Source organism: Pezoporus wallicus, unplaced genomic scaffold (genome assembly GCF_028554395.1).
Source record: "Pezoporus wallicus isolate ANWC-B61680 ecotype Strahan unplaced genomic scaffold, APGP_CSIRO_Pwel_v1 contig_6382, whole genome shotgun sequence".
Lineage (NCBI taxonomy): Eukaryota > Metazoa > Chordata > Aves > Psittaciformes > Psittacidae > Pezoporus > Pezoporus wallicus.
The window spans coordinates 1,192,518-1,211,697 of record NW_026638015.1 but is presented as its reverse complement, the minus strand read 5'-3'; the positions used below and the strand labels follow the sequence as shown (position 1 = coordinate 1,211,697).

At 42.2% G+C, this 19,180-nt stretch overlaps 1 protein-coding gene across 2 annotated transcripts in view; it reads right to left on the bottom strand.

Moving 5' to 3' along the window:
• Positions 1–18,817, bottom strand: part of FUT8 (fucosyltransferase 8) — a 121,981-nt gene extending 103,164 nt beyond the window's left edge. For both annotated transcript variants that reach the window (XM_057408893.1, XM_057408894.1), the window contains exon 1: positions 18,581–18,817. The gene's annotated coding sequence lies outside the window, so the exon portion shown is untranslated. The remainder of the gene's footprint in view (positions 1–18,580) is intronic.
• Between the last annotated feature and the right edge of the window lie 363 nt (positions 18,818–19,180).

The window sequence follows — 19,180 nt, the reverse complement described above, 5'->3', positions numbered from 1 at the left end:
TGTAATAAACCAATGTGACACTGCGCAGTTCTCAAGTTCTTCCCTACTCCCCTCCTTCAAGACACATTGGCCCAACCAGATGACTCATTTCTCCCTTTTGCTTAAAAAAAAAAACACATGACCCTAGCTGACACATCCCAATATTCCCAGAAGACAGGTCTCTACTGTTCAGTGCCCACAGCCCCGTATTTTTCACTTCACAGTTTCACATACGCTGCAGGGACACTGCTAATACAGTACACACTTGGATGTGTAGAGCAAACTTGGGGGAGATTTGGGAAAACACTGCAAGCACTGCACCTCTCTTAAAAACAGGAAAACATGTTACGTTTCTTTTCCCCAGAGTTCCACTACTTCTCAGCCATGCGAAGTGCCATCTGTGCTTCCCAGCCTGGCAAGCTAAAAATCTGCTGCCATTCACAGTAAGCAAACTAAAGGCAAAGACTGTCCTCTTTGATAAAATAACAAGACGTACAAATGGCAATCCAGATCACAGCTCCAAAGTGATGAATGGCAAGTGTGGCTAGTCAAAGGGTCACAGGAAGAAAAAGGTGGAAAACAGTAGACTGTCTTCAGAGCTTGCTTAATCTCTGTAAACTAACAGAGATCAATATAAAAACTATGGGGAATAAAAGAAAAGTAGCCGGAAATCTCAGAAAGCAAACAAAAATATGACTTAACTGACACAACATATTTAGCGTTATTTACTCAGATACTACACAAAGTTAGAATGTATACTTGGCTCAGGAAGAACAGGTATAGATGGTAGAGGAGGAAATCTTAGTATCTAAGGTCTGTATACTTGTTCTGAGATCCAGGATGCAACAGAAGCCAAACACTCCACATAACATTAAAATGAGAAAGTTACAGTGCAAAGTGTGGATACCCTCTAACTTACCAACAAGAAAATTCAAGTGGATGAGGGTCTGGAGGGACTGATGAGAGGCTGGTTGGTTTTTTTTGGTTCTTTTGGTTTGGGATATGATTTGTGGGTTTTTTCATACACAGCCAGCAGAATCATTCAAAGCACAAGACTTAACATGCATATTAATGATGCACAGGATAGGCAGTTAACCTCCAGTTAGTAACTGGCTTGACTATTGGCATTACAAAAGTTAACTCAGAACATCATACACGTCAGAATACTAACCCTGAAACTTTCACAGACACTGAAATGCAATCATCATGTTAGAATAAGCTCTAAACTACTTTTGATAAGGGCCAACTGCACTCTTCCACCCTCTGAGAACAGGCTGAGGATTATCACATAAGCCTGGAAAACTTTGGAATGGTACTGTGCATGCAGCTACCTCTGTGAAGGCTGTGTGATCAACAGAAAGGAAAATGTCAGCTGTCCTCAATACCAGACAATGGTCCACTTTATTAGCATTGATGCAGCCAAAAGGGAATTGAACTCAAACCATCTTAAGGAAACAAAAACTAAGCGCAGATAAAGTCTGGCAAAGTATACAAAATTAAGAAAGGGGAAAGTAGTAACCATCTTTAGAAATTTAACCGGAAGAATGAGGAAATTTAGAGACAAGGAGATCACACAGAGAGAAAACTCTCTTTAAAGAGAGACAGGCTACTAAAAGAAAAGACTGAAAAAAGCTGTCAGGAAAGCCCAGTTAAGAGTGATGTTAAGTGAGACAACACGAAGGAGAAATAAAGGCTGAAATGCTGGCAAAACTTATTCTCTTGAAATAACATCAAGAAACTCAGCAGGAAACAAACCTGTTTGAATCTGAGGAAGGAAATAGTTTGTGCTGTACAGCTTCATGATTATTTGTTATGGGTTACAGTAATTAGTTCAAAAGAGAAAGCCTATCCTCTCCAAAGACAAGGCTATGAATACAACGTCTGACAGCCCCAGTGAAAGAAGATCTAAATCTGCAAGCTTCACAGAAGAGAGACAGTACCATGCACGTCACTGAGAAACAATTGCGATGTTGAAAACACAACAAAAAGGAACATGGCTGTAAGCCAAAACAGAAAGCACTTTGTTTCTAATTCAAATTTATATTAAAAAGCTAGAAGGCCTTCCTAGAAATTATGAGGGATTGTTTTAAACTGTGGGATTTAATTCAGCCTATCAAACTTCAGATACAAAAGAGATAAAGAATTTTAAACTACACACCTTACTACCCACTACACATACCCACTAACCCTACAAATACAATTACTCAGTCCTTTAAAGGCAGCAAAATTTATATTGAAAGAAAAGTGAACATACCAACACCAACAGAATTACTAAGAACCCTGTATGTGTTAAATGAAACAATTCATGTAGTAGCAGATTAAAAGAAAGAAACAGCATCTTCTGTTGGGCTTTTGATGCCTACCCTGCTCCTTCCTCTTTCTGTTTTCCCTTCTTTCTTGAAAAGGTAAGTTCTCCAAACCTGCCCACAGTGAGCACACAGTTTGATATTGCTATGAAAATTATACTAGGAATTCATACTTAATTTCATCTTTCATTTTAAGCTTTTCCAAACAACAACCAGTAAAATTCATAGCACTTTACTGCAAAGTCTACGCTCAAAACAGCTTGAGTGACTGCTTTTACTAACTGATTGGTCAAATAGCAGTAATGTGACACTAATAAGACTGTGGTCAACTTCACTGCTGTGATTCAGAAGCAGACCAGCAGCTGTGAAGATTTCAAAGATGGTATCAGTTTCATACTGCTGCCATTGCTGCTCCGTGGGAAGGCTGTGAACAGATGCAAGCAGCGTTCAGCATCCAGGAAGCTGAAAAAAGAAGGAAAACACAACACTGCTTCCCTTGAGGCAAGACAGCACTGCAGCTTCATGTTTATCAGACACCGGCTAATTAAAGGTAGGTCTTCAAACAAAGGCCGAAAAGGCTATCGAAGCTGAGATTCCAGCAATTAAGATCAAAGAAGTGGTCAGAGAGTTTCAATGAGAAAAGTCTGACAGACCTTTAAGAAATTTGTCTTTTAGGGGGATGATGCCTGATAATGAAGGAAGCTGAAAATGTGCATTGAATATAATTCCATTAGCATTAAAAAACATGCAATTTATATATTTCAGTAGACCACAAAATGCCTTCAAAACTACTCCTCAATACTACACACCAAGCTTTACAGAGCCTAAATGTCAGGGGAAAGCCACATACAAATACTATGGTACATTTCAATTCAAAGAGATTTCAGGTCTTTTAAGTTGCTCACACACGTTTTTGACACATTTTCCTTGAGCATGCTTCACCACAAAAAGACTAAAATAGCATGATATTAAGAAGAGACTATCTCTTAATGTACGCGTGAAGGTTCCTCCTGAAGTGGTTCTGTTACTTCCCTATCTTCCTCTTTTACTATCCATTAGCCAATCGTGCATCCCTCCCTTATTCCTCTGATGCTTAATTTATGAAGGAAATTTTTAGAAAATTATACATATGTTCTTCCCTACGCAGAGATGAAAAGCAAATACCCTTTTAAAAAGTTACATGTTGAATTTAATCAAGCTGAATTTCCTCTTTTCATCTCTTTCCAGCTATAAAGTATGAAATAAAGCAAACAGACTCACTGCAATGCGTTTACTGTGGGTTAAAGGCTCCACGACTGAGAGTTCTTCATTCATTCCCAAAACATGTACATATTGGTAGTAATTCATGTTTCCCTACACTTGAATTACGGTACAAACTACCTTACGTGACCAGTATTAATCTAGTATAATTATTTAGTTTTGTATATATGCATATCTATGTATGTATAACATGGATAAGTATAACCTAGTTTTCATATAGCAAAGAACTTCATAAATTATACCAAGCATCACCTCCGTTTTCCTTTGTAACAGCTTCACTTAGCCATAGATCGCCCTTTCCCACACCAGTAAAGAGGTGCTGACAGACGACATGCAAAGATGACAAGGCAGTGCTCAAACACCAAGGGATACAGAATTGTGAAATTGAGTTTTCTGCTAAATCCTGATCCCAGTAAGAGTACAGTAGGAAGTGAAAAGGCAGTATATGGAAGAACTCCAGGAAGCATGAAAGAAAAGATATTGAGACAGTGTCAAAAAACATTGAGATGTAACCTTAAGCCTGATGGAAAAGCACGTTTTGTAGTAGCTTTCACAATATGCATAGTTTTACCCAGATACAGTTTGACATCAGCTCTGGCCATCACTGAACTCATTAAAGAGCCTACCAGATAAAGAAGAAAAAACTTGTCACTACACTTCATGCATCTCCACCAGGAAATAGAAAGTCTAAAGATGAAAACAAGCAAGATAAAAGACAACTGAGAGACAAAATGTTTCATTGAGGCTCCACCTGCACCCTCAAGATCTCATGACTCTTCCTTCCAAACACATTTGCTCTACACGCCACACATTCTGCCTGAGCAACTGTCACCAAATACACATATGTAATAAGTGCAGCTCAGGGAAGACAGGCCCCTGCAATAGTATAAATGCCATTAGAAATCACAGCTTGACAATATTCCATTTTGCTGTACCATATTCCAGAAGAAACATGTCACACTAATATACAGGCTACCAATACACCCCAGAAAGTATTTACACTTACTATTCTTAAATACTGTCACACTGTATTTGGGGGATGGAAGGGTGAGTGTGTTGTAATGTTAGTACATACTAACTGTACACACCTGGGACTATCCACCTTCAAAATAAAGGTAAATCTTCACACAGCACATCCAAACACAGCTGAAGAATTCTCAGATGGGAATCCAGAGTTCCCAGCACTTGTTTCTCTATAATCACATTTGTCATAACATATAAATAAAATCCGTAATCTAGAGTGCTCTGTGCTCTAGATACCAGGTGATGCAACACTTTCAAGCAACAGCCAATAAAAGAACTGTCCAAAGGAACATCCTCTATGCTTCCATTCCAAAGCACTTACGATGTCAAAAAGCACAGTTAGAGCCATCACCTCTTTTGATAAGATATGCTGAAGCCAGATAAAGAAATGATCAATCTCCTTGTGGTTGCTGCCAGAGAAGGTAAGGCATTTCAGCAACAATACTACACATTTGTAAGAGCCTTCAGGAGAAAAGCCCCTAACAAAGGTTATCAATCTAAAGATTCCCTGTTTGGTTATGACTTTGAGTACTTGAATAACAGGAATGACAGAGGGAAACATTAAGTAGAAAAGCAGTTCTTTGCTGTCCTAGAAGTCAGATCAATGGAAACCTCCTCAGTAAACGAAAAAATGTACTGTTTGATTGCAGGTGCCACTGAATTACACCCACTATTTACTAACTTCTCAGCAGGAAGCAATAATCTTCAGGAACTCCCAGGATGCTCCTTCACTGTCGAACACAGCACAAGCATACTGCAACATTTCACATCAGTGCCATCAGAAATGTATTCCAATAAATATTTAAAGACTAATGAGAGCAGTTTCTGTGTTTACATTAGTTACATACACTTTAAGACGAACAGGAGGGCTGTTCAGAATCTGCATGTGCTTTGGAGATAGAACTCTGAAATTAACAAGGTACAATTCTGCTTACTACTTTTCACACTGATGTTCAGAAAGAGCCTTGTCATTGATGCCTTGGTTAACATTTCTGATGGGACATTAACCATAGCTCCATAGAGAAGCTCCGATTCTTAGAAACATAAAAATTCAGTCATGAGCCCATAAAACCAAAAAGCCATCAAGATGAATCATTTTATTTTCCTAAGGAGTCTCTAGCAAAACTCATTCACATACCAAATGGATGCCTTAACCAACACGGCATGACTTGGCAATACCTGAAAATCTTTACCACATTGTATCATAGCCAACTTTATGCTTGTCTTCTAAAATACATAATTCTTCCACTAATCTCTACTTGAAGGAAAGGGCACTCTGCCTCAAAAAAAGCAAGATGTTATTTAACCAAGGGCAAACTTGGACTCTGCCATATGAAAGTACTACAGAAGGGATCCTCAAAGTTAGGAAAACCAGGAAAATTTACTTTATACTGAAGGAATAAGCAAAGATCAGTCGGGGGGGGGAATACACATCACATCAACAAAAACTGCAAGTAAAATGGATTTATATTTAATCTTTTCCAAAAAGTTGGACAAAAACGTATCTTAATGACAGATGAAACTCAAAATATTGAGTTGCCTACATTACAGTCCAGAAGTAAAAGTAATATTATCCTTAAGGACTGAGTGCAAGTTAATTGCAGGAATTCAGCATAAACCCACATGCACTTAACCTGAGAATTCAGTTAAAACTCCGTCAAAAACTAAACAACTTTTCCAAGTGAACATACAGAAAATTCTGCAATTATGTCTTTAGGTAAATTAATGAAACTCCTTCATTTAAAAATTTAATTTCAATCATCCTACTTACTTGAACAAGGTTCTATATCATTCCTGTAGAAATGCTGTAGCGCTGCCTACCAGTTCCCTACTTCTGGCAAAGCTGTCACTAGCTCTCACACAATTCACTTACGTATAGCAAATAGGTCTAACCTAGCATAAAAATTCCTTTACAGCTATTACAGCTGATGACAAAAGCATAGGAAAATCACATCCTATTACACGTTAATGTATTTATCAAGCATTATTTCAACAAGAGCTAGCCATAATTGCAAAAATTGCCAACCAATAATCAGAATTCTGTTACACATTCAGACCTTCAACAATTACATGCCTCAGGCTAAGAGTTTCGTGCTCCCTCTGTCTTCATAACTCATTTAACCCTTTGTCAGGTCTACCATTTTCCATCCTGCATCTGACATAAGGTGAAGAACATTATACATCCTTAGATTCTTTCTGGAAAGTAAAAAAAAGAATAAAAGCACAAAGCCTTGACAGAGACAGGACAATGGAAAGAACTTGTTAAGTATCAGAAGTTGTTAAGTACCAGAGGACCATTCAATTAAATACAGAATAATTCCTAGTCCTTATGTTATAAAAAAAACACCTGTAGAAAGCTTAACTGAGACGAAGGAAGTCATTCTGCAATTAAGAGCCATACGCAGCTTGAACTCTAGTGACCTGCATGCTTATGAGATGAGTAGTCTCAGTATTGGTTTTGGCACAACTCTATCTTTTTTGAATTGAGTCTCAACTACAAGGAAAAGTGCTCAATGCCAGCAGAAAACAAACATCAAACCACAATGCTGCAATGAATCACAGAATGGGTGACGTTAACAGGGATCTCTGGAGGTCGTCTTGTCCAACCCCTGCTCAAGCAGAGCCACCTAAAGTCAGTTTACCAGAAACATGTCCAGACAGCTTTTGAGTGTCTCCAGATGGCTTTTGAGTGTCTCCAAAGATGGTGACTCCACGACCTGTCAGGACAACCTATGCTAGAAGGTATCAAAGTTGGTCAAGCATCACTCCCCCTTGGTGGACCTATGGCGTCCACTCCTGATTACTTCCTTGTCCTTCATGTGCCTAGAAGTGGCTTCCAGGATTAGTTCTATCACTTTCCTGGGATCAAAGTGAGGTTGACTGGCTTGTAGCTCCCTATGTCCTCCTTCTTGCCCTTCTTGAAGATAGGAGTGACATTTGCTTTCCTCCAGTCCTTAGATACTTCTCCCAATTGATATGATCATTCAAAGATTATTGAGAGCTGCCTCACAATGATTGACCCTCCATATACTGTCTAGACATAGACAAGAAAATAACTTACATAAGGAAAGAAAGAGAGCAAGTTGCCAAAATACAAAAAAATGCCTCTATAAAGGGCAGTAGACTCAGGTATGCCTACAATATGAAGCATTTTCTGAGGAAAATAGCATGAGCATGGCCTGCTTAAATATCAGAACTGTAGAGTGAGAGAGAACTCTACAGAGAAAATATTGCCTCATAGCAAAAAGCCTAGACCAACACTGGAGACATGCATCTGGCTAACTAACGCACTTAGGTAGGCATACAAATCTGACAGTTTCCCTTCTATACTCATGATGATTGAGCAAACCCACCATAAATAGCTACAACATTCAAACAGGGAACATGAGATTGATACAGTTGGAATAGTGGATGTGTTCACAATCTACATAAGGAAATGTGCCATGAAAGGCAGAGTCCTGGAAGTCCTGACTGAAAGTATAGCTGGTCACAAAACTGTCTCTGCAAAGCAGAGGCAGCAGGATCCTACCTACTTCAGAAAACAATGGACTTGGAAGCAAGCAAAAATCAGTATTTTGTAAAATGTTATCTCAAACTCACTCTGTGGATAGTCTAGGATCAGAACATCTCTGGCTGATGGATACCAGCATATCCTGTTAAGGTCAAAACACGGGTTTATGATCATACTCTCAGATTTCAGTACTTGGGATATTACCTATTCTTGGCCAAATTCCTTGACGCAGCTAAGGGTATACCAGAAACACATATTCAGCATGCCTGAGGATAAAGTGCAAGTGATTATGTGCACACACACACACCGATCTGAGAAGCAATCAGCTCAATAGAGACAATGTTCTCTCAGCACTTCTGTAGCCACAGAATCTGCAGAATTACCATCTATCATTACTATGCATGACACTGCAATATGCTGTACAGGAAAAATCAAACAAGCATTTTAAATTATGCTGAACTCTGTATCTGGTATGTCTGTTTAGCTCCTCAAGAGACCAACATTTCTCTGCTCTACATTATACTGAATCCCTCACCCTGTAAGAGCACTATCTGTTGTAATCAAGTGGAGAAGAATAAAAGGGCTTGCTCATATTCATCCCAAAGTTCTTCCTGCTACTGAAGGAAAATTACATCAGAAGAAACTATCAACAACCTGCTAAGGGACAGCATCCCCTGCTCCCTAAGAAATACGCAAAGCACACTCAGATCTGCAGTTTGAAGATGCTGTCGTAGGGTGTAATGTAAGCTGTCATATTACCCAAATTACCTAGAAAGTATTGCTACCTAGTGCAGTATCATCTCACTGAAGTTAAGGCAACAAAAATTGCAGAGAGAATGTCTAGCAGTTCAACCCAAAATCCAGAGTGCTGAATAGGCATCTGCAATGAAGAACAACTCAAGCAGAACATCTTCCAATGCCGTTGTGTCCTATGCAGTGGGTCATGTCAGGCAAGAGGTGTAATTCATACTATCCTAATAGCTGTAACTTGAAAACACCCCAAGCAACAGAGATATCAAAAAATAAGATGTTGTACTGTTAAAAAAAATCCCATGGAACAGGCTTATTTAATGAACAGAAATGCAAAGACATGTATCGGAAGATTGTAAATTGTGGGTAAGTCTTTCCAAACCTTTAAAAAAGCTAAAAAACACAGGCAATGGAAAAAGGAAGTGCAAAGACTACCTAAGCAAACCAAGACATGGCACAATACCACAAAGTTGCCTCACTGAAACAAAAGCATAAGTACGGGAAACAATTATTTTTTCTAAACGTATTTTTCTCCCATGAATTCAAACCTTGCCCTAAATAAGGAACAAATGCTTGCCTAGGCACCTGAGATAAACTAAAGACATAACGTGCACTGTCATGAATGGTCTTATACAACTTGTGGTGAGAGAAAAACAGGATAGGGAGAAAAAAGAGACCATCAACACTTCACATACATTGCAACAGCAAAAACTGTTCAGTCTCAAGTATATAATTACCTAATGTGTGAATATCCACACTGAGCGTCAACCAGAGGAAGCTACTCGGCAAACACCCAAAAAGAGACAAGATGTAGCTAAGTACAGCATATCAGAAACCTGTATACATGTTTCAGGTATGTTACGTATCTTATGATCGTAAATACCGGCACAGAGCTAAAAAACTAAAGTTCCAGGCAATCTGAAAGCTCACATTTTGAAACAGGTCCCTTGGTGAACAGAAATCTCCTTTTAGGCTAAGAGATTAAAGAAGAAATTTATGCAATTAGATGCACTATTACTTTAAAAATTGGTTTTAAAAAAAAATCTTTATGAATTGTTCAATGAACAGTTCATACATGCCCATAAACACCTCCAAAACACTAAACAAAACTTCCAAAGTTTGACAGATGTATTCCTATCCATACAAATCAGACGTACTGTAAAAAGTTATGATGCTGTCCAAGTTCTAAGCAAATTCTAGTGAAGTTCAATAAGTAGTAAACTAAAGATGAACATCAGGAGGTTGTTGGAACAGAATTCTTACTGTTCTTTTACGAAACCTTTAGGAAGAGAGATGCTTTGAAGAAAGAGTTCAACACACAGCAAGTAAGAATTAACTTCCGTAAGACATTCACAGCACTGTTCCACAGGTTTCTAATAACAGTCTTTACCTTGCAGAATTAATAATGTCGTGGTGATATTCATTGCTATTAACTGTCTCCCAAAAGAAATTCTAATATTACAGAAAATTACTCACCTTACCACTATAACGTTATGAAGCAAACATATAATGAAAGCGGACTCCTAAAAAGCATTTACATTCGGAATATTGCTACCATAAAGCAACTGTTGCAGCACAAACTCCATAAAATTCTAGAATGACCAATACATGACGTGTTTCATGTTATTTTGAATGCATTACACCTGAAGATAAATGATGTAAATTATACTTTAGTAATATCTAATATTTGAAGAAAACAAATAAAATGGTTGATTCACTGGAAGCTATGCTTTGCTAGAAAAAACACCGCTTGTCTTAGGAAAGATCCCTAAAGACTACAGGTTAGCAAATACAAATAAAGAGGAAAATCCTCAGAAAAGGGTTACTCAAAGATTTCCTCAGGTAGCATCTCATGCTTCAATAACAAAAATTAATTAAATATACATTTATATTCCCAGCCTGTCATTTAACAGTAGCTCTTTGCTGCAGGCAACTCTTCTGATTTGAAGGAGGTGACTGGTGACAGCCAACATGGCTTCACTAAGGACAAATCGTGCCTAACAAATTCGATGGCCTTCTACAACAGGGAGACAGCACTGGTGGGTAAGGGAAGAGCAACTGACATCATCTGCCTGGACTTGTGCAAAGCATTTGACACTGTCCTGCATGACATCCTTGTCTCTAAACTGGAGAGACATGAATTGATGTCTCCATCACTTAGTGGCTAAGGAATCATTGAGTAATGTCTCCATCTCTCAGTGGATAAGGAATTGGCTGGACGGTCACACTCAAAGTGTTGCAGTCAGTGGCTGGGTGTCCAAGTGGAGACCAGTGATGACTGGTGCTCCGCAGGGGTATTGGAACTGGTGCTCTTCAACATCTTTGTCAGCAACATGGACAGTGGGATCAAGTGCATCCTCAGCAAGTTTGCTGACGACACCATGTGTGGTGTGGTCAACACACTGGACGGAAGGGATGCCATCCAGAGGGACCTAGATAGGCTTGAGAGGTGGCCAACACAAACCTCATGAAGTTCAACAAGGCCAAGTACAGGGTCTCGCACCTAGGTTGGGACAAACCCCATGACAAATACAGGCTGGGAAGAGACTGGATTGACAGCAGCACTTAGGAGGACTTGAGGGCGTTCATCTATGAGAAGCTCAACATGACTCAACAGTGTGCTCTTGCAGCCCAGAAAGCCAACCATGTCCTGAGCTTCATTAAAAGGAGTGTGACCAGCAGATCAAGGGAGGTGATTCTTGCCCTCTACTCTAGTCTCATGAGACCGCACCTAGAGTACTGCATCCAGCTCTGGGGCCCCCAACAGAAGGATGTGGACCTGTTGGAGCAAGTCTAGAGGAGAGCCATGAAGATGATCAGAGTGCTGGAGCACCTCTCCTATGAAGACAGGCTGGGAGAGTTGGGCTTGTTCAGTCTGTACAAAGTGCTGAGGAGACCCTTAGAGTAGCTTTCAGTACCTAAAGGGGGCCCACAAGAAATCTGGTGCGGGACTTCTTACCGAGGCATGTAGTGATAGGGCAAGGAATAATGGCTTTAAACTGAAAGATAATAGATTTACATTAGGTATCAAAAAGTTCTTTGCTCTGAGGGTGCTGAGGCACTGGCACAGGGTGCCCAGAGAAGCTGTGGCTGCCCCATCCCTGGCAGTGTTCGAGGCCAGGCTGGATGGGGCTTGGAGCAACCTGATCTAGTGGACGGTGTCCCTACCCATGGCAGGGGGCTGGAACTGGATCAGTTTTAAGGTCTCTTCAAGACAAACCATTTTATGAAGGATGGTAGTTAAAAGTCTGCCAAAACTGTTACTGGGCTCCTTGTACCTTAGGACTCCTTCTCCGTGTTTTCATTTGTTACACATCTCCACTCTGAAAATGTGTCGAGGAGGGAGGGAAATAAGGAAAAAAACAGGAAGAAACAATCATGTGAGGGAACTATCATGTATTTGGGGGCAGCGGGGTAGAATCAGAATTGATTGCAACTCATTTAACAGATAGTCAGAAAATCACCACCTTGAAATGATGCATTATGAGCTACATAATATGAATTTACACACATATCCTGACAAATGATCCAGAAAGATCACCTATTTTTAAGGCTGACAGATACTTCCTTGTAGAAGATTCATTTTCCAGTTTCTTCTAATGTGCCAAAGACTACAAGATAGACCCACTCTGTGCCAGGCGTCCATGTCAAAGCTGAGCTACCTCAACATTTTCACTGTATGCCAACCATTTTTCCCCTTTCCAAGGAAAATTACAGAAAAATACACTTTTGCCCCATTACAAAAGACTATTTTTTCTTGACAAAGTTTAAGCACTTGCATGCTTTTAGCTCCACATGCATCTTCCTAAGGGACAGCAAAATGCATATCTTGACACACAAACGATGCTTTTGTCAAGCTCACTATAACATTATTGTTATTGATTTTGCTCTGATATGTTATAGCTGAGTCACCTACACATTCTGTCTGTACTGACTGCGTTCCAGGCTTCTGGGAATGACCTGTTCCAGTTCATTCCCACAATTCCAGGCTTCTGGGAGCTAAGCATCAGCAGCTCTAGACTCATAGGATAACACAGGTTGGAAGGGACCGCTGGATGATTCTCGTCCTACCTCCTCCCTCGGACTCAGCTGTGAGATCAGACCAGGTTGCTCAGCTTTACACATTTGGGTCTTGAAAACTCTAAGACAGAGATCACACAGCTTCTCTGGGCAGCCTCTTCCACGGCCTGCCTACACTTACAGAAAGTTTTTCCTTATATCCAGTCTGAACCTTCTTTGTTTCAATTTACAACCATTGCCTCATGTCTTCCCACCACACTTCTCAGTAAAGAGCCTGACTCCATCTTCTCAGTCATCTCCTCAAAGGTACCAGCAGGTTATTGTTAGATCCCCCTGAAGCCATCTCTTCTCCAGCTAACAAATGCAACTCTTTCAGCCTCTCTTCACAGGGCAAGTGCTCCTGCTCCCTAACCACCTTGACAGCCCTCCACTGAATTAATTTCTGTTTATCAATGACTTTCCTGTACTGAGGGTCCCAAAACTGGGTGCAGTACTCTAGATGCAGTCTAATAAGCACCAAATAAAGAAGGATAATCACTTACCTCTATCTACTAGCTACATTCCTGTTAATACAGCCCAAGATGTTATTTCAGGGGCATGCTGGTGGCCAGATCACCCTAGTTCACAAAGACCCCATATTTCTCCAGCAGAGCTGCCTCCAACATAGTCAGTCCCCAGCCTGTTTCATTGCAGTGGTACACTGCATAGACCATTTGTCCTTGAATTTCATAAGGCTCCAGATAGGTCTTGTGTTCCCAGCCTCAGCCCCTCTGAATGGTAGCCCCATTCTCATGCATATCAACAACCCCAATTTGGTATCATCTGCAAGCGTAAGAGCACACTCTATCACTTCCTCAAGATGAACCCCTACAGTACCACACTTGTTACCAACTCCCTATATGACACATTAACCACTACTTTCTGAGTCCAACCATCCAGCCAGTCTTTTGTTCACCTAGCTCTCCATCCACACAGACTAATAATCAAATCTGGACACAAGAGTATTGTGGGAGACAGAGCTGACAGCCTTACAAGTTAAATGAAACCCACTGCTCTTCCCTCATCTGCAACTTCAGCCGTCTTACGTGGAAGGCAATCAGGCTAGTCACGCATGATTTACCTTTGATAAATCCATGCCGATTGTTCCCAATCATTTCCTTCTTCTTGTGCCCAGAAATGCGTTCCAAGAACACCAATGACCTATTTTCCCAGGGACAAGAAGGAAACTAGCCAGCTCTGTAGTAACTTGGCCTGTGTTTTGGCCTTTTCTGAAGGGTGCAATGTATGCCTTTCTTCAGTCATCAGGAAGCTCTCCTGGTAACGAGTACGTTTCAAAGATGATGGGGAGGGACCTCCTTGTGACTCTGGCCAGCTCCTCCAACATCTCAGTCCATTTGGCTCCATTGTCTTGTATGATTTGAGTTCTCTCGATAATCCCTGACTTAAACATTCCTACATGAAGGGATGCAAAAATTGTTTCTTCTAATACTTCAGTAGTAAAATGTGTTCCTGCCCATGCCAGGGGGGTGGGATCTAGATGATCTTTAAGGTCCCTTTCAATCCACACCGTTCTATCATTCTGTGATGGTTCTATGAATCTCCCCGCACAGCCATTCTGGATCTCAGATAAGAAGCCCTTTAGCAAGAAATTAAGTGTTTACAGTAGGACGATAGGATTGTGATAAAAATTTCAGAATAGGGCAAAACACGTAGGGACAAGAAGATATTTAAGTAGATATCACAGAAGGAATAAGCAGAAAAAAAAATCAGCTTTCACCGGAACATGCTTATTCCCAGAGCCTGGAATGGAACCCAAGATTCCGGAGTTTCATCACTATTTTTAAATGCTTAAAAATCACAGAAAACCAGTCACAGGCCGTATCATTTGGACCACACATTAATTAAAAATTACTAGTGTCACATTCTCTGCTAGCTCAAGTGGCAGAAGTCTCATGGCAAAAGGCACAGATTTCAGCCTTTCTGAAGACCTACACGCTATAATGCAATCCCACATGATAGAAGGTTTCCTCCTGTCCATCAGGGTTGCTGCCATTTTTAATCTAGCATGTTGAACATCTTGTTTATATGCAATGAACTTTATTTTCAACAGCTAAGTACCTAAAAGCTCTCAGTTTACAAAAAAACCAAAACATATTATAGTCACATCACAACAATCAAAAGCTATTTGATCTTGTTCTATGTGCCCCTGTGCACAAGGCATTCTTGCTGTATTACTGAACAAGATGTAAAAAAAAACACTAAATAAAACTATCTTACAAAAGGAACTTGCCACACGCATTGCAAATGTTGGTCAATGTACTTTTAATAATATAGGTATTGCAGGAAAAGAGAAGGAATTAATACTGTCCTGGAGAAACTGATTTTCCTCTTGCTCCTTGCAAGCAAGTTATCTTAAAAGAAGTAAAAAAGAACCAGCTTTCAACGGGAGATCCACCACTCTTCATCAACATTTTGGACTAGTACCTGGGGGTTAACACTGCAGCAGATCTCAGTATTTATACTTGCAGTCTAAATCAACAGTCATCCAACAATAAATCAAGCAGTGAGGTCTTTTCTAGCATATGCATTCAAGGATCCCTGTTAAGGGATCCATAAAAACAATGAAGAAAAGCCAGGTTATTGTTAGTTAATCCCACAGGGAGACAGATCTTTGTGAGAAAACATTCTAGAACATGCAAATAATTAACACATTGCTAGATTATTTTGAAAAATCATATCATAAAGGCATTAAATGGGATATTCAACATGAAGGGACACATAACACATCTCCAGAGACCGCTGTTAAAGTACTACTAGTGAAACATGCAGGCGCTAGAGACTGAAAGCAATGAAACAGCAAAAGAGGAAATTAAGAAGGTACAGTATGAACAGCACATAACAAATAATAACGCTCCATGTTATCTGATACCAAGAAAAAAAAATTCAGTATTGCTCACTGAACACAATCCATGCCATCCTATGCTACACGCTGAAAGTAACATTGCAGGAAAAAAAGTAACATTTAGCCATATGTTTACAGGCCAAATGACACTTCTTACAAGAGTCCCTAATCCTGGCATTTCATGATTTAGGAGAGCTTGCTCTTCCAACTTCAAAGTTCTTTGAAGGTAGTTTTTGTTGCGTAATAGCAAACCATACAAGCAATTTCCCTAAAAAACACCCACTTCAGTTGCAGATTATGTTCATCACATAAGAGATGCATATTAATGCAATCGTACATAGCATGCATCATACACATTTGTTTTCCTGATTGTATTAGAAGCATATTCCATGACCAAACAGCAAGCTTTCAAATGAGACTAGATAAAAATCCAGCCGCGTTTTGCTTTGACACTAGCTCCCCCTCTAGACCAGCCTAAGATTATAGTAATTACTTTTTTATTTTAAATTCTGACTCTGCAACAATATTTACTCGGGTCCCAATCTTCTTCATCTTTATCCCCTTAAATGTCAATGAACAGACTGATCACATAATTTATATATAAAATAGTCATTTATTATTTTTTTCCTGTACATAAATACCCAGGCTTGGGAAAATCATTTGGTTTAGAACAGATCTGACAGATAAAGCAGCAAATCTGTACAGCTACAGAGAGACAGGAAAGCACCAAAACTACATTTTTTCATATTAATCCTCTGAATGCTTTGCAACATTTGTAGTACATAAACATTCCATTATACAATCAAGCCTCTGTTTGCAGTCCCAATGAAGTGATCATAAACCACAGATACCAAAACAAAACGAAGACCCTATGTGGTTTAGTAGTACCTTTACTAATTCACTTAAGGTGAATTGGCTCCATTCCTACTCCAGCAAGTACAGCTCACATTTTTCTGCAACAAAGATCTTTTCAGTTGCTCAGGTAATGAAACAAAGACACAAGAGTGAAAGACCAAGAAAGCTACAAGCTCCAATCTGACCCTCTGCATTTCCCAGTTGTCAAATGCCCTGGCACCTACAACACTGAATGAGTGAATTTGCATGATTCAACACTTCAGGTTGATTTCTACCCTCCTCTCATTATTAATTATTCACATTTTCTGAGCAAGCAGTTTAATTATACTTCCAACACTGAAGAAAGATGGTCTCATTATGTGTTGTTGGGAAAATATGTAAACTTTGAAATACACCGATCTATCAGTATAAGGTACATACACATATGAATCACTAACAAGTACCAGTAAGTATTTGGCAGTAAGCATACCCGTAATAACCAGCAAAACAGATATTACTGGAACTACATCAAAGCACAGTCACCAAATCCTAACAACCAGCTTTCTTTAATAATGGAAGGAATTGTAACAGAGCCTTTTGTAAAACCACTCCAAGCAGAAGCAGCACAGGCAGTTGGCCGGTTCTTTGCTTTTGCAGTTCAGACTTTTCTCAAGTTTTGGACCATTTACAGTGGAGAATGATTAGGAAAAAAAAAGATTAATACTCTAAAATAAAAACCCTGTTCATGCTTAAACACTCTTTCTGTAGTATTTACTCCACTAGCTTTCAGTTAATGCCCAGACATTAACATACTAGCATATTTTAGCATAAAGGGAGTAGATATATAAACGTACACGTGCATAGTGAAACACAGACATTCCAGCTGATGTGTAAGTTTCAGTATACACACAAAAAGGCCCTAAGTGTTAATACAAGATCTCAAAGTGAAGAATGCTCTGAACACATGGTTGTTTCCCACATCCAGGGGCTCACAGTGTACCATGCATGCCTTGAGGACACAAGGACAGCAGGTACTGCTCCCAGAAACTTGCAGCCTCTCAAGAAGCAATTTTTCAGCTGATGTCTATGCCCACAGGCTTTTTAGAACAACCTGCACTACGGCATGACAGTCTCTACCTACTCTTGCACCCTCAATCACAAGCTTCTGAAAGCACAGGGCACAGCCAGGTCTTTGGAGAGCGCCTAGAACACAGCAGGGACACGCTGTGTGGAAGACCTGACATTAAGCACAAACTTGACTGCAGGAAAAATCTCCGGAGCCTTATCAGTGACAAGTAACAAGAATCCAAGACCAAAGCAGTTAAATCTGCCGAAATACGGTAAAGGTGGCCGTGGGAAGAGCCCCAGGCAGCACCCGATGGCTCTGCACCCTTGCAAGACAAGCACTTCCTCAAGCTCCCAGGCGGCCCGAGGGCGTAAGGTCCGTCCATCAAGCCCACGTTTCCCGTGTGCCTCTCCCTGCCAAACCCGGGCGTCCCCTCGGGCGGCCGCAGTTCCCGGGACAAGCAAAGTTGGAGGCCGCCCCCCGCGGCCGCGCTCTCAGTCGCAGGACCCCCGCTGCCCGCGCCGCTCCCGGGGCAACGCCGCTGCCCGGGGCTCTCTCGCACGCAGCAACCTCCTGGGCCCGGCCCGGCCCCGCTGCCCACGGTGATGCCCCAGCCGCCCGCCGAGTCCCGGCCTCCCGCTTCCCCCGCCAGGCGTAGAGCCGCCGCCGCGCTCCCCGGCCCCACCAGCGCCCCTCCGCCGGGAGTAGCCCACGGGGACCCCGGCACACAGCGGGGGACCGGCGGCTTCCCCGCCACCATCACCCCGGCGGCGGCAGCGGTTGCTGAGCAGCGCCGGAGTCGCAACAGCGGCGGCGCCAGGCCCGGGAGAAGGGATGGGGAGCGGCGGCTTGGAGCAGCCCGGTCTCGGCTCCGTACCCGCTCCCCCGCCGCCGCGGCTCCCGCTCAGCCGCCCGCATCACCCCCTTACCCGAGTGCCGCTGGCGGGGCCCGCGCTGCCTTCGCCGAGGGTGCGGGGAGAGGCCGTGGCGAGCTGCGGGGTGCGGCGGGGGGGGGGGGGGGTGTAGGAAGGATCGCGGGGGGCACCCCGCGGTGAGGAGACGGAAACGGGAACCGGCGGCCGCGGAACGGAGCCGCCGCCGGACTGTGAAGAGACCGGGCGCGAGACGCGGTACGGAGCGAGGAGGAGACGCGGGCGGCGAGCGCGCGCGCGAGGCGAGGCGAGGGCGGGGAGCGCAGCGAGCGAGCGGCGCTGACAGACACCAAACCGACGGCGCTCCCGTGCGCTCTCCCGTGCGCGTCCCCGCGGCCCGGGGCGCACTCGGAAGAGCGGCGCCCGCCCGGGAGCGCGCCTGCCGGGGTAAACCGGCCTATGGGAGAGCCCGGTGCTGCCGGCGGCGTGCTCGCGTCACAGAGGGATAGAGCGCGCGCGGCGCGCAGGCGCGGCGGGGACGTTGCCACCCTCGCCGTCCCCGCGCGACCGCGCGCCGAGGCTGGGGCATCGGTGCTGTTGTCGCCCCTTTCCTTGCGTGGCCGTCACCCCGCGGCCGGCCTCCCTCCTGTGGCGGGG